Source organism: Pristis pectinata, chromosome 9, assembly GCF_009764475.1.
Source record: "Pristis pectinata isolate sPriPec2 chromosome 9, sPriPec2.1.pri, whole genome shotgun sequence".
Taxonomy (NCBI): Eukaryota; Metazoa; Chordata; class Chondrichthyes; order Rhinopristiformes; family Pristidae; genus Pristis; species Pristis pectinata.
In genome coordinates, this window is record NC_067413.1 from 47,856,998 (window position 1) to 47,868,041 (window position 11,044).

General features: G+C 39.3%; 1 long non-coding RNA gene across 1 annotated transcript; it reads right to left on the reverse strand.

Annotated features, from left to right (window-relative positions):
• Positions 1-706: 706 nt before the first annotated feature.
• On the reverse strand, positions 707-10,643 carry LOC127574578 (uncharacterized). The gene is made up of 3 exons (XR_007956927.1): positions 10,523-10,643; positions 2,147-2,210; positions 707-822 (listed from the first exon to the last, which is right to left on the reverse strand). It is a non-coding gene; the product is annotated as an uncharacterized LOC127574578 (long non-coding RNA).
• Positions 10,644-11,044: the final 401 nt, after the last annotated feature.

Sequence of the window (11,044 nt, forward strand, 5' to 3'; positions counted from 1 at the left end):
ACCCAAAAGATATAGGTAGGTCCTAAATGAATATTTTTCATTCACAAAGGAAATGGACTTTGTAGTTGGAGAACTCAGTGAAGGGGAAGGTAAAAGTGTAGTACATGTCTCCAGGGCAGGATGAGATTTACCCCAGGTTGCAATGGGAAAGGGAAGAGATTGCTAAGGCTCTAGCTGAGATTTTCAAATCGTCACTGACCACAAGTGAGATAATAGATGACTGGATGATAGCAAATGCCATCCTTTTCAAGAGGAGCAGTAGGGAAGAGCTTGGCAATTACAGACCTATGAGCCTAACAGCAGTAATAGGGAAGTTATTGGAATAAATTCTGAGGGACAGAATTAATGACCACTTGGAAAGGCAGGGAGTGATCAGAGAGAGCCAGCATGGTTTTGTCAAGGGCAGATCTTATCTGATTGAATTTTTTGAGGATGTAACAAAGAGTTTTGATGAGGGCAGTGCAATAGATGTTGTTTCCATGGACTTTGACAAGGTCCCACATGGGAGACTGGTCCAAAAGGTCAGGGGCCATGGGATCCAAGGCAAGTTGGTAAATTGGATCCAAAATTAGCTTGTCAATAGGAGACAGAGGGTGATACTGGATGTTTTTTTTTGTAATTGGATGCCTGCGGGGTTCCACAGGGATCCATGTTGGAACCCTTACCCGGGCAGAGTGTTAAAAGCAGAGTCACTGACTTAACTTACATAGGTATACAAGGGTATGGACCACGTGCTGGAAGGTGGGATTCATATGCGTGGGTATCCACTGGTCAATTTGGTGGGCTGAATGGCCTGTTTCCATGATGTACGACTCTATCTCTCTGTAAAGAGACAAAGGTAAGTTAGGAAAAATTAATAAAATATTAAGAAAGAATTGAAGGGGAAAAAAGAAATTAGACAAATAAAACAGAAAATGGGAAAGAAATCAATGGATAGAAATGAGCTAAGCAGCAAAATAAAAATTAAAAAAATAGGTGCATGGGATAAAAATATCAAAGAATAAAAGATTAACAGGAAGGAAAAATAAAAGCTATGTTTAAGAAAAAAATGTAAACATAAAGCAACATCTAAGAAAAAACTATGTAAAAATAAATGGCTTTTAATTGATTGAATACACTGCATTAGTGGTGCAGTGGATATTAATGACTGTGGATGGGCTACTGTCAGAGGTCAATTTACTGTTTCCAAATGTCTCTGATGATCAAAATATCAAAAGCACATGAAACTACTATTTCATTCATTAAAAACAATACTGTACCATGAAATGCAGTAAACTAAAAAGAAAAACAGCTAACTTCACCTTTTAAATGAAGTTCAGTGACCCCTTTCAAATGTGTGTGGCTGCATGAAATACACCAATCATGGTTGTCATAATGCTGAGAGTCAGATGCAAAGTGTGTCCACCTCCTCAGCTCATGAACTCACAGAACGGTCCTGGAGCTAATGGTTCATCTGAACCCCAGCATATTTCTGACTGTGGAGACAGCTGGAATGCACCATTGAGCACACTATAGTTAATCGGCAATTCCCTGCTTATCCATTGGCAGGTCATCATTGTGTTCCAGCCCAATGAGTTTAATAAAAACTATGACTGGGACAAAGAAAGGGTGCAAAGTAGAAATAAAGTCAAAGGCAAAGGTAATTCAGAAAAAAAGCAATTGGTTAGGAAGGCAAACAATGGGAACTGTCGACCAAAAAAAGGGACAAGAAGATGAAGGGGCTAAAACAATTTAAATTATTAACCAAAGAAAGAAACACCAGAGCTTTTTTTGCCATTAATTCCTGGGGTGTGGTCTGGTGCAGGGCCATTGACCTGAAACATTAATTGTTTCTCTCTTTACAGATGTAGTGTGAACTGCTGAATATTTAAAAGAAAAGTTTAGAAGATTACGGGCCAAACGCGGGCAAATGGGGCTAGCTGCGATGGGCATCTTGGTCAGCTTGGATCGGTTGAGCCGAAGGGCCTGTTTCCACGCTGTATGACTCTATGACTCTATTTCCAGCGTTTTCTCTTTTTAATTCAGATTTCCAACATCTGCAGGTTTTGCTTCTCAGTTATACCAGTTTAGGTTAATCATCTTTCATTGCATTTTGAATTATCATAACAGATGTCTGTCTTTGTTCGCGTCAAGCATAAAAACTTACAATCGATCAGATTTAGCATAGTTCTGTGTCGAAAGTTATTTTATTTTCTGTCATCATCCAGCCACTAGAGGGAGCAAATAAAAATATAATTACAACACTTAAAGGGAATCTCATCTTTTAAAGAACTACCACATCCTTATGATTCAGTTGTACCTGACCACATCAGTTGTTCTTTATTATCCTTCCTGACTTACAAACTACCAATATGCAGCTGTGTTAGTGTCACACAGGTTTGTTTATGGTTGAACATGAGAGAGTTACCACAGTGTATGGAAGTGTTTCAACCATAAGAAGCTACAAGTGGCTTAGTGATTATTGATAGGCTAGTGTAAGATGCATTGGCTAGTGTCTGGGCTACTGGTGGTATAAGAAGGATATAGCATTCAGTGACCTGGACCTTGTATTTGGTTCTTTGAACTTACTGATAGATTGCATTATGTCACTGGGCTTGACGTTTGGCTTTGACATCTATAACTATCTCCTCTTACTACCTCTGTGTGTGCAATTCAATGGCTTCCTGAGCCCCATGACCTCTCTCCTTTCCTCTCATCCACAATGGCCTAAAATGTGGCTTTGGATGATACTGGGGTCTACCCTTCCATGTAGTATCATTGTTGGGGGTGTCTGAAGATCTGTTTCAGTTAACAGAAAACGTATAAGCTCTGCTATAACCACAGTGTATCTCCTTTTGAGGTGCAGTCTGGTTGTAGGCATCACAGGCTCGTAACTAAAATTGAGACCTCTGTTGAGGAGATAAGCCAGTGAACAGTTTGTTTAGCACTAACTGCAGCAATAATATTAAATGAGCATTCTGCACAGATATGGATTGCTGTCTGCATTATGAACTTAATGAAGATTCAAATTACGAGCAGGAGTAGCCACTCATTCCCTCGAGTCTGCTCCAATATTTAATAAGATCATGGCTTGTAATATCAACTCTGCATTTCTGTCCATTCTTCTAACACCTCACATTCCAACTTGGTGGTCTACTACCTAATGGGATGGGCACTGAATTTTTCAATTTCAGGTAAATCTTACCTCCTGCATTCAACTCTCTCTCCTTCCGATTCACCTGTGGTCCTCCCATTTTTGTTTCCTTTCCCATACACTTCCCCCCCAATCCCCACCAGACCCCATCACCCATTTCCGTCCCTCTCCCTCTCCTGGTTCCACCCACCTACTCCATGTACTTTCCGTCCACCTTATCCCCTCCCACACTTGCTTCCACTTGCTCTTCACCTCTCCCCTAATGGTTCCCATTATCACCTTCCTTAGTTATCAGACTCCAGCACTGGTAGCCTTTGTGTTCCTGCTTGTTACCCTCCCAGCTGTCTCGACCTTCAACCTCCCCTCCCCTGAGCTGGCTCCATCTGCCTTTTTTGTCTTATCTGTTTCCACCTATCACCCACCTACCTCTGTCTCCTGACTCCACCCTGCCCCCACCCAGATCCATCTGCCCATCATCCTTCACCCCTCCCTGGTCCACCTATCACCTGCCAACCCCTGTTTCATCCTTCCCCTTATACTGGCTATCTTCTCTTTCCATTCTCAGTCCTGATTCAAGATCTTGACATGAAACATCAACAATTCCTTTTTCCCTCAGATGCTGACCTCCGCCAGCAGTTTGCTTTTTGCACTTGTTTCTAGATTTCCCACAAGAGGAAACATCCTCTTCACATCTATGCTGTCAAGGCCCTTCAGATCTTGTTTCAATGTAGTCCTTTCTTATTTTTCTTAGCTCTAGTGGACAGAAGTTAAACCTGCTCAACCTCAGACAACCCACCCATTCCAAGTATTAGTCTTGTAAACCTTCTCTGAACTGCTTCCAACATGTTTCTATTACTCCTTAAATAAGGAGACCAAAACTGTACACAGTTCTCCAATGTCCTATTTTACTGAAGCATAACCTCCCTACTTTTGTATTCAATTCCCCTAGCAATAAACAATAAAATCATGTGAGCTCTCTTAAATATGCTGCACCTGTATCCTAATCTTTTGTGAATCATACCCCATGACATCCAGATCCCTCTGCATCTCAGAGATCTGTAATCTCTTGCATTTCAGAAAATATGCTTTTTCTTAAAAAAAATCTTGCCAAGATTTATAATTTCATGTTTTCCACATTATACTCCACATTGTAACACAGACCACATATTAATTATGTATTCTGATTTCTTGCCATTTTTGGAAGCTATTGAATTTAGGAGACTAACTCCTAACTTTAGGACTTTCAAAAGCATTTACCAACAATTTTGAACAGATCTTTGCATTTAAACAACTACTGTCATTTCAGAAACATGGAAAACATCAAGAATGATATGCAACACACACAAAATGCTAGAAGAAGTCAGCAGGTCAGGCAGCATCTATGGAGAGAAATAAACAGTCGATGTTTCGGGTCGAGACCCTTCATCAGTACTGATATTAAGAATGATATTGGGAGGAAGCGAGAAAAGAGAAAAAGAACCTGAAAACTGGAAATGAAGGGAAATAGCTCAGCTGAGGGAGGGATAAGATGCAGCTGAAAGGGCAAGTTAAGTAAAATTATATTATGATATGGTAAATGGAAATAGAAAATAGAGAGTAGGTAATAAAACATAGGGTAGATCAGGCTTAAGGAAAACAGAAATAGTAAGTTAAAAGTGAGTTATAGAGAGGAAAAATGAGAATAAGGTGAAGAGAAATGCTGGAAAAACAAATTGGGAAAGATAAGGAAAGAAAAAGTGATCCAGCACTGGAGCAAAATAATAATCTTTTTCTCACAGAGGGTGGTGGGTATATGGAATGAGCTGCCAGAGGAAGTTGTAGTGGTGGATACAATTACAATGCTTAAAAGACATTTTGACAGGTAAATGGACAGAAAAGGTTTAGAAAGATATGGACCAAACACAGGCCAATGGGACTAGCTTGGACTGACATCTTGGCTGGCATGGGCAAGTTAGTCCAAAGGACTTGTTTCCATGCTGCATGACTCTACAACTCCATGACTCTAGGTGAAGCAGTGAATAAGAAAAAAGGCAAACCTATGTGGAACAAGGAAAGAATAAGGAGAAGAGGAAAGAAAATACTAAATTGTATGGGGAATTTAAAATCTCCAACTTGAGCAATGAGAGGTCAAGAGGGAAAAGTAATGAAAATGAGCCGGAATGGGGAAAATGCCTTCTTTAAACTCAAACCAAATTTACTGCTAACCTTTTATGCATTGATGGACAAGAACACTGCAGATTAATTCTTTACCAAGAATAATGGAACAGATGGTTGCTGATTGTAGATAGAGGCCTGGATGACATTTTCAGTCTGAGAGCTGTTTGTGGGGAAAGAGATCCCACTTTGCCCAGGTAGGACAGTGAATTCACAGGAACCCCAGTCGAACTTCAGATTCATGATGGCCCTGATCTGCTGTCCTCTTCCCATATTAGATCCTCACTTATTACAGATGTTGAAATATGGGAACATTCACTGCATTTCCTACACCACAAAAAAGTCAATGTGACTTTCAACATGTTTCCATGTTACATCCGTATTTTATTGACATATTGTGGAATTGAAGTGCATCCCTGTGATCATCAGTTTCATGTAACAAGTTAACATTTATATTTGCTTAATAGCTGTTTTATGTTTTCACTTCACACTCTCTTCTCCTGTAATAAAGAAGCTTGAGGGTGTATTTGAGCGATCTCATTGGACAGGCAATAACAGCCTATTCTCAGAGCTGCCTCACCTATCATGTTGAGGGAACGCTCCAAGATTTTCAGATTCTTTGGAAAGTAATGGTGGTCTGGGCATTTGGTTCTGCCTGAGGACAGGATGTGAAACTTACTCTGAGATCAAAGGGAAAGCTGCAACTTCACATTTATAGGACCAACAAGGCTTCATCTTAATTTTAAGGTATTTAAAATTTTAACCTTAAGGAGAGGGAGGGGTAGGTTGGAGGCGTAGGGGGTGGTGCAGAGTTAAAGGAAAGACTATCCTAGTGTCAGCTGTCACATTAAGGTTACTTTAATCTCTTAATTTCAAATAAAGGCATTAATTGGAATAAAGAACTTTGGTCCTTATTACTTATTAAAAGCCTTAGTCAGGATTTCTGCACAACTAGCAATAATTCAATTATCAGCCTGTTGTAGATACAGGCAGGAAAAGAAGAAGACACCAATTCTACATTGTCAAAGTCCACAACTATTCCCTGTAGTTGCCCCTCATCAATAATTCCCAGAATCAGAGTTATTAATCCTCGGGATCATCCTCTGGTGTTTTTGAATCCTCAGGCCATTTCCAACAGATACCACTGCACAGGATCATCCCTGAGTTTTGCTGCCAAGATCATTCTCCAGAAATACAAATTTTCATGATCCATCCAAAGTGTCACCAAACCTCAGGAACATGATCTGGTGCTCCAGGTCCTTTCCCCAGTGTTGGCAAAAACCAAGATTTTTAACCAGATTTGCCAGTTCTCAGAGTCATTCGTCATTCGTCATTACTTCCAAAGCTCAGGATTGTTCCCTAATGTTACATATTTACAGAATCATTTCCCAGTATTTTCAGATCTACTGTGTTACCTATCAGTACTGCAAACAGTCAGGATCATTCCCTTAGTGTTCCTGATTTCTAGTGATTCTAATCCTGAGGATCATATACCTGGTGTTCCCAGTTCTCAGGATCACATGCCCAGTGTTCCTAATTCCAAATGATTCTAATCCTCAGGATAAATCCCCTACTGTTCTCAACTCCTTGTCATTCTCATCCTCAGGAACCTTCCCCTAATGTTTCAAATTCTTAGGATCATTCTCAGAGTTAATAATTCCCAGGATTACTCTGTAGTGTTTCCAAGTCCCTGGATTGATTCCCAATGCTCCCATGACAAAATTCTTCAGTTCTATATTGCCTCGGATCATTCCAATGTTTTCAAAGCTCCAGGGTTTATTTCTCAATGCTAGCAATGCCGTGGGCCATTTCCCAGTCCCTCCAATGTCCAGGACTATTCCCTGAAACTGTTAATGCCCAGAACCATTTTCTGTTGTTGTAATTGTCCAGGACCACTCCTGGAACTGTTAATGCCCAGGACCATTCCCTGGTTCTTTTAATATCTCAACCATTCTCTAGTTCTATCAATATCCAGGCCCATTCCTTTATCCTGTCAATATCCTGGATCAGTTCTTTGTGCTGTTAATGTCCAGTAGCATTCCCTAAGCTTTAAATGCCCACAATTACTCCCATTGCAACAAAAATATAGAAATATACAATGTTTAGCTACATCAGTACCCTATCCCCAGAACTGGTAGACACCTCCTAATCTAACCTCAGATATTGCTATCCAATCATATCCTTAGATCCAGCTAATAGTAACATTTAAATATTTAAGGAAAAATTAAATCCCAAAAGAACAATTAAATCTATTAGAATTTCATTTTTGTATCATTAATCAGCAGCTCCAGTCACATCCTACTCTTTGCATAGATATTTATTTTTTTTTAGATAATTCAAATCCATTCACTCAACACAAGCAGAACTTTGGAAGATCAAGAAATGGGTTGCCCACGCACTCCTGACAAGGGTGGTGGGTGGTGGAGGGTATACAATTACACTGCAGCAAACTTAGGTAGATTGTTTTGCTGCCATGCTTAGATAATTGAAATTCGTCATTAGAAAATAAACAGAATGCATCACTTTGGAACTGAACTGAAAACCCCCTCCAACTTTGGGGCTTTCTTGAGGATTAATAGCAAAGCAGATGCCTGATGGCCTCGTAGTCAGTGGAGGTCACTCTTAGACTATGTGGGTCTCTGACATCTGCATATACGGTACATGTGCTGATCCTGAGATTTCTCAAAGCTGGAGATTCCAATTGGCATCATCATAGTACCCTTCTGTGGCTGAAGAAACACAGTCTGCATTTCAGGAGGGGATGCACAGTTTTTTTAAAAAATTTATTTACAGCGTGGTAACAGGCCCTTCCAGCCCAACGAGTCCGCGCCGCCCATTTTAAACCCAAATTAACCTACCCTTATGTCTTTGTAATGTGGGAGGAAACCGGAACACCCGGAGGAAACCCACGCAGACATGGGAGAATGTACAAACTCCTTACAGACAGCAGCCGGAATCGAACACCAATCGTTGGCGCTGTAATAGCATTGTGCTAACCGCTACGCTACCGTGCCACCCTAAATAGAAAGAGTTAGGAGCACATTCACCAACTGCAGCATCAAAGAACCAAGTTAAGCTATACGTGTGTAAATCCAAGCTCAGGTGATCTGGAGTTCCAGACCAAGTCCTTTGAGACCCAATACTTCTCAAAAATTGCTGAAAGCCCATCATCAACCCAGGAAGTTCTCAGGTATAAGAATATCATTGAATGAAGAATGTCTTAAGAGCATTGTTGAGCTGAATCTTAACTAAAAGTGTTGTAGATGAGCATTTTGATGCTCTTTTTCATGACTGAAAAAGACTGGTACAAAAATGGATTGATTGCTTTGGTTGTTTTAGAAAAATATATCTATGTTTTATCACAATTCCAGCAAACTCATTTTCATGCAGATACTTACAACTTCCAGGAAGATAACCAAATGATACAGAACATTAGTAAGTTTATTCCTCAATTTTCTCTAATGGCCAACTGATAATGCAGTGAGAACATTAGATGCTGATTATGAAAAGGGTTAGGTTTGGAAAAATCCATACCAGACTGTCACAAACCTTTAATTTAGAAGAGTCACCTAAAAAACAACTCAATTGTGCACAAACATATGCACCAAAACAGTGACCTCCCATTTTCTTGACTGATTACCCACTTATTCATTCGGACTGTGCTTGGAGAAATATTAAGTTTGAAGAAATGCAGTAACTTCCAAGAGAAAGTCTCACAACGTGTTTTTTACTCCAGTGGGTCTAATGTTGTGAAGTGACAAAACCTTTCCAGGCGTTTTGTTAATCCCAAAACCCAATTCTGAAAAGAACTTTCTTCAAATCACATGAAGAAATGTATAGACTGCTGAATTATGATTAATGTGGCCAACCTCAGGGTGCTAAAAATGACAAAATTAGAAGACTCAGTAATGAAGAAGAAGATAGGAAAAATGAAGCATGTATTGTGTATTACAGAAAATAAAACATGAGTACCACAATGTAATGAACTACACCTCACTCTTTGGATTCTGATGAACTCTATTTCACTATTGCTATAAATCTGCTACACCCAAGCTCTTTATAGTAGTGAAATCACAGATGGAATCTGTTCTACAATGCTGTAATCCCCCAGAGCAGCATTTTTATTATATCATGTACATTGGCCAATGTCAAATTTTAAAGGACATCTTTAATTTTTTTTTAGTTATATTGAATCATGTCATTGAAGCTTCCTGAATCACTGGAGGCAAAAGGAACCTGCAAATTTAAAGCTTAATATCTGCTCTGAAAGCTTTTGAATTAGTGGACAATCACTCAAGAAAATGGGAGACGGCCAGATCACTTAACATTATGGAGCGAATTAAAAGTCTCTTCCATCATTTCAAACATTCTCATGAAAATGCAATTAATTATTTGTGGAAAATTATGACTAATATTGAAATCATTTTATAGGGCTCAACTCCTGCCATTTGAGAAGTGGGTCCAAGAATTGGCCTTTTTATATTTAGTCCCTCACCTGGACTCCTAATCAGTGAAATTGCAGAGGGGAGTTTTGTAAAAAGAACTCTTTATGTAAAGTAGGATATAGTTTGGAAAACATAAAAGTACTTTCATTAATCATCAGGTATCAATGTTTATGGACAGTCAGGTACTCTTTTGTCCTTATTATATACCCAACACCCAGTGATACATAGGTGTTGTTTGAGAATACTGTTCTCCCCTTTCATTAAACTCAAATTCAACAGTGCATTCAATCATATCCTGCTGATACTGATCAATTACTGATTTCTGTCAATAAGTGCATATCCTGGCAGCAATTTAATGTTTTTTGTTTTATTTTCTATTAACTGACTTGAAAAATGAAACAATAATATCATTATAATCTATTATTTGCCTGTTTTATTATATATGAATTACACACAAGAAATTTTAAAAATCATTTTACATTTATTTATCGATTGAAACATAGCCTAGTCATCATGGCAATTCAATCTTTCACTCGTATTTCTTGGGTGGCATCCGAACATCTAAAACAACGTTCACTTGTGTTCTAATAAAATATTTTCCTGTTCTTCTGATACATAAAATATTTTATATTTTACTAAAAAGAACTGCACATAACTGTGCTCCAGAATGTAGTGCCAGTGAGTGGGAAATACATTGCTTTTGTCCATATTTTTACAAACTTTCAGTTACTTCTATCTAAGCCACAAATCTCATGAGATATTTCGCAGAAACTTCCAACCCGCTGTTCACCTGCTTTCCACCTGTGAGTTAAAGCTGCAACATATACCACTTGGCAAAGCCTTGGTGATCCAGTTAAATTCTCGATCAAGATACAAACTGCAAGAGGAACTCAATGGGTCAAGCAGCATCTGTGGATGGAAAAGGACTTTACTTCAAAAGTAAACTTCATAGAAATATATACAAAATCAGTGAATGGCTCCCTTTACATTCGCAGTGTCACTCAGTCGATACATTCACAAGGTTATCGGTTCTATACATTGGCAGAGTTCACACATTTTGTGTACAGACCACCATTGCCACTAATGTGGCCTCCTGGGAGGATAGAAACTTTAAGTGTTTAAGAGGCTTTTACACCAGACTCAGCCCCTCAATGTCGAGTGGCAGAAAGACCCTGGATTGCAGTCCTTCCCCACAATGCTTTTGTGTTGGCTACAGTGAGCTTTAGCACGTACTCCTGCAGCATGGAATGTGCCAGTCAGCAGCATTCCCTTACAGACCTCTTCTTGTACTGGAAGACCAACTAGTTTCACA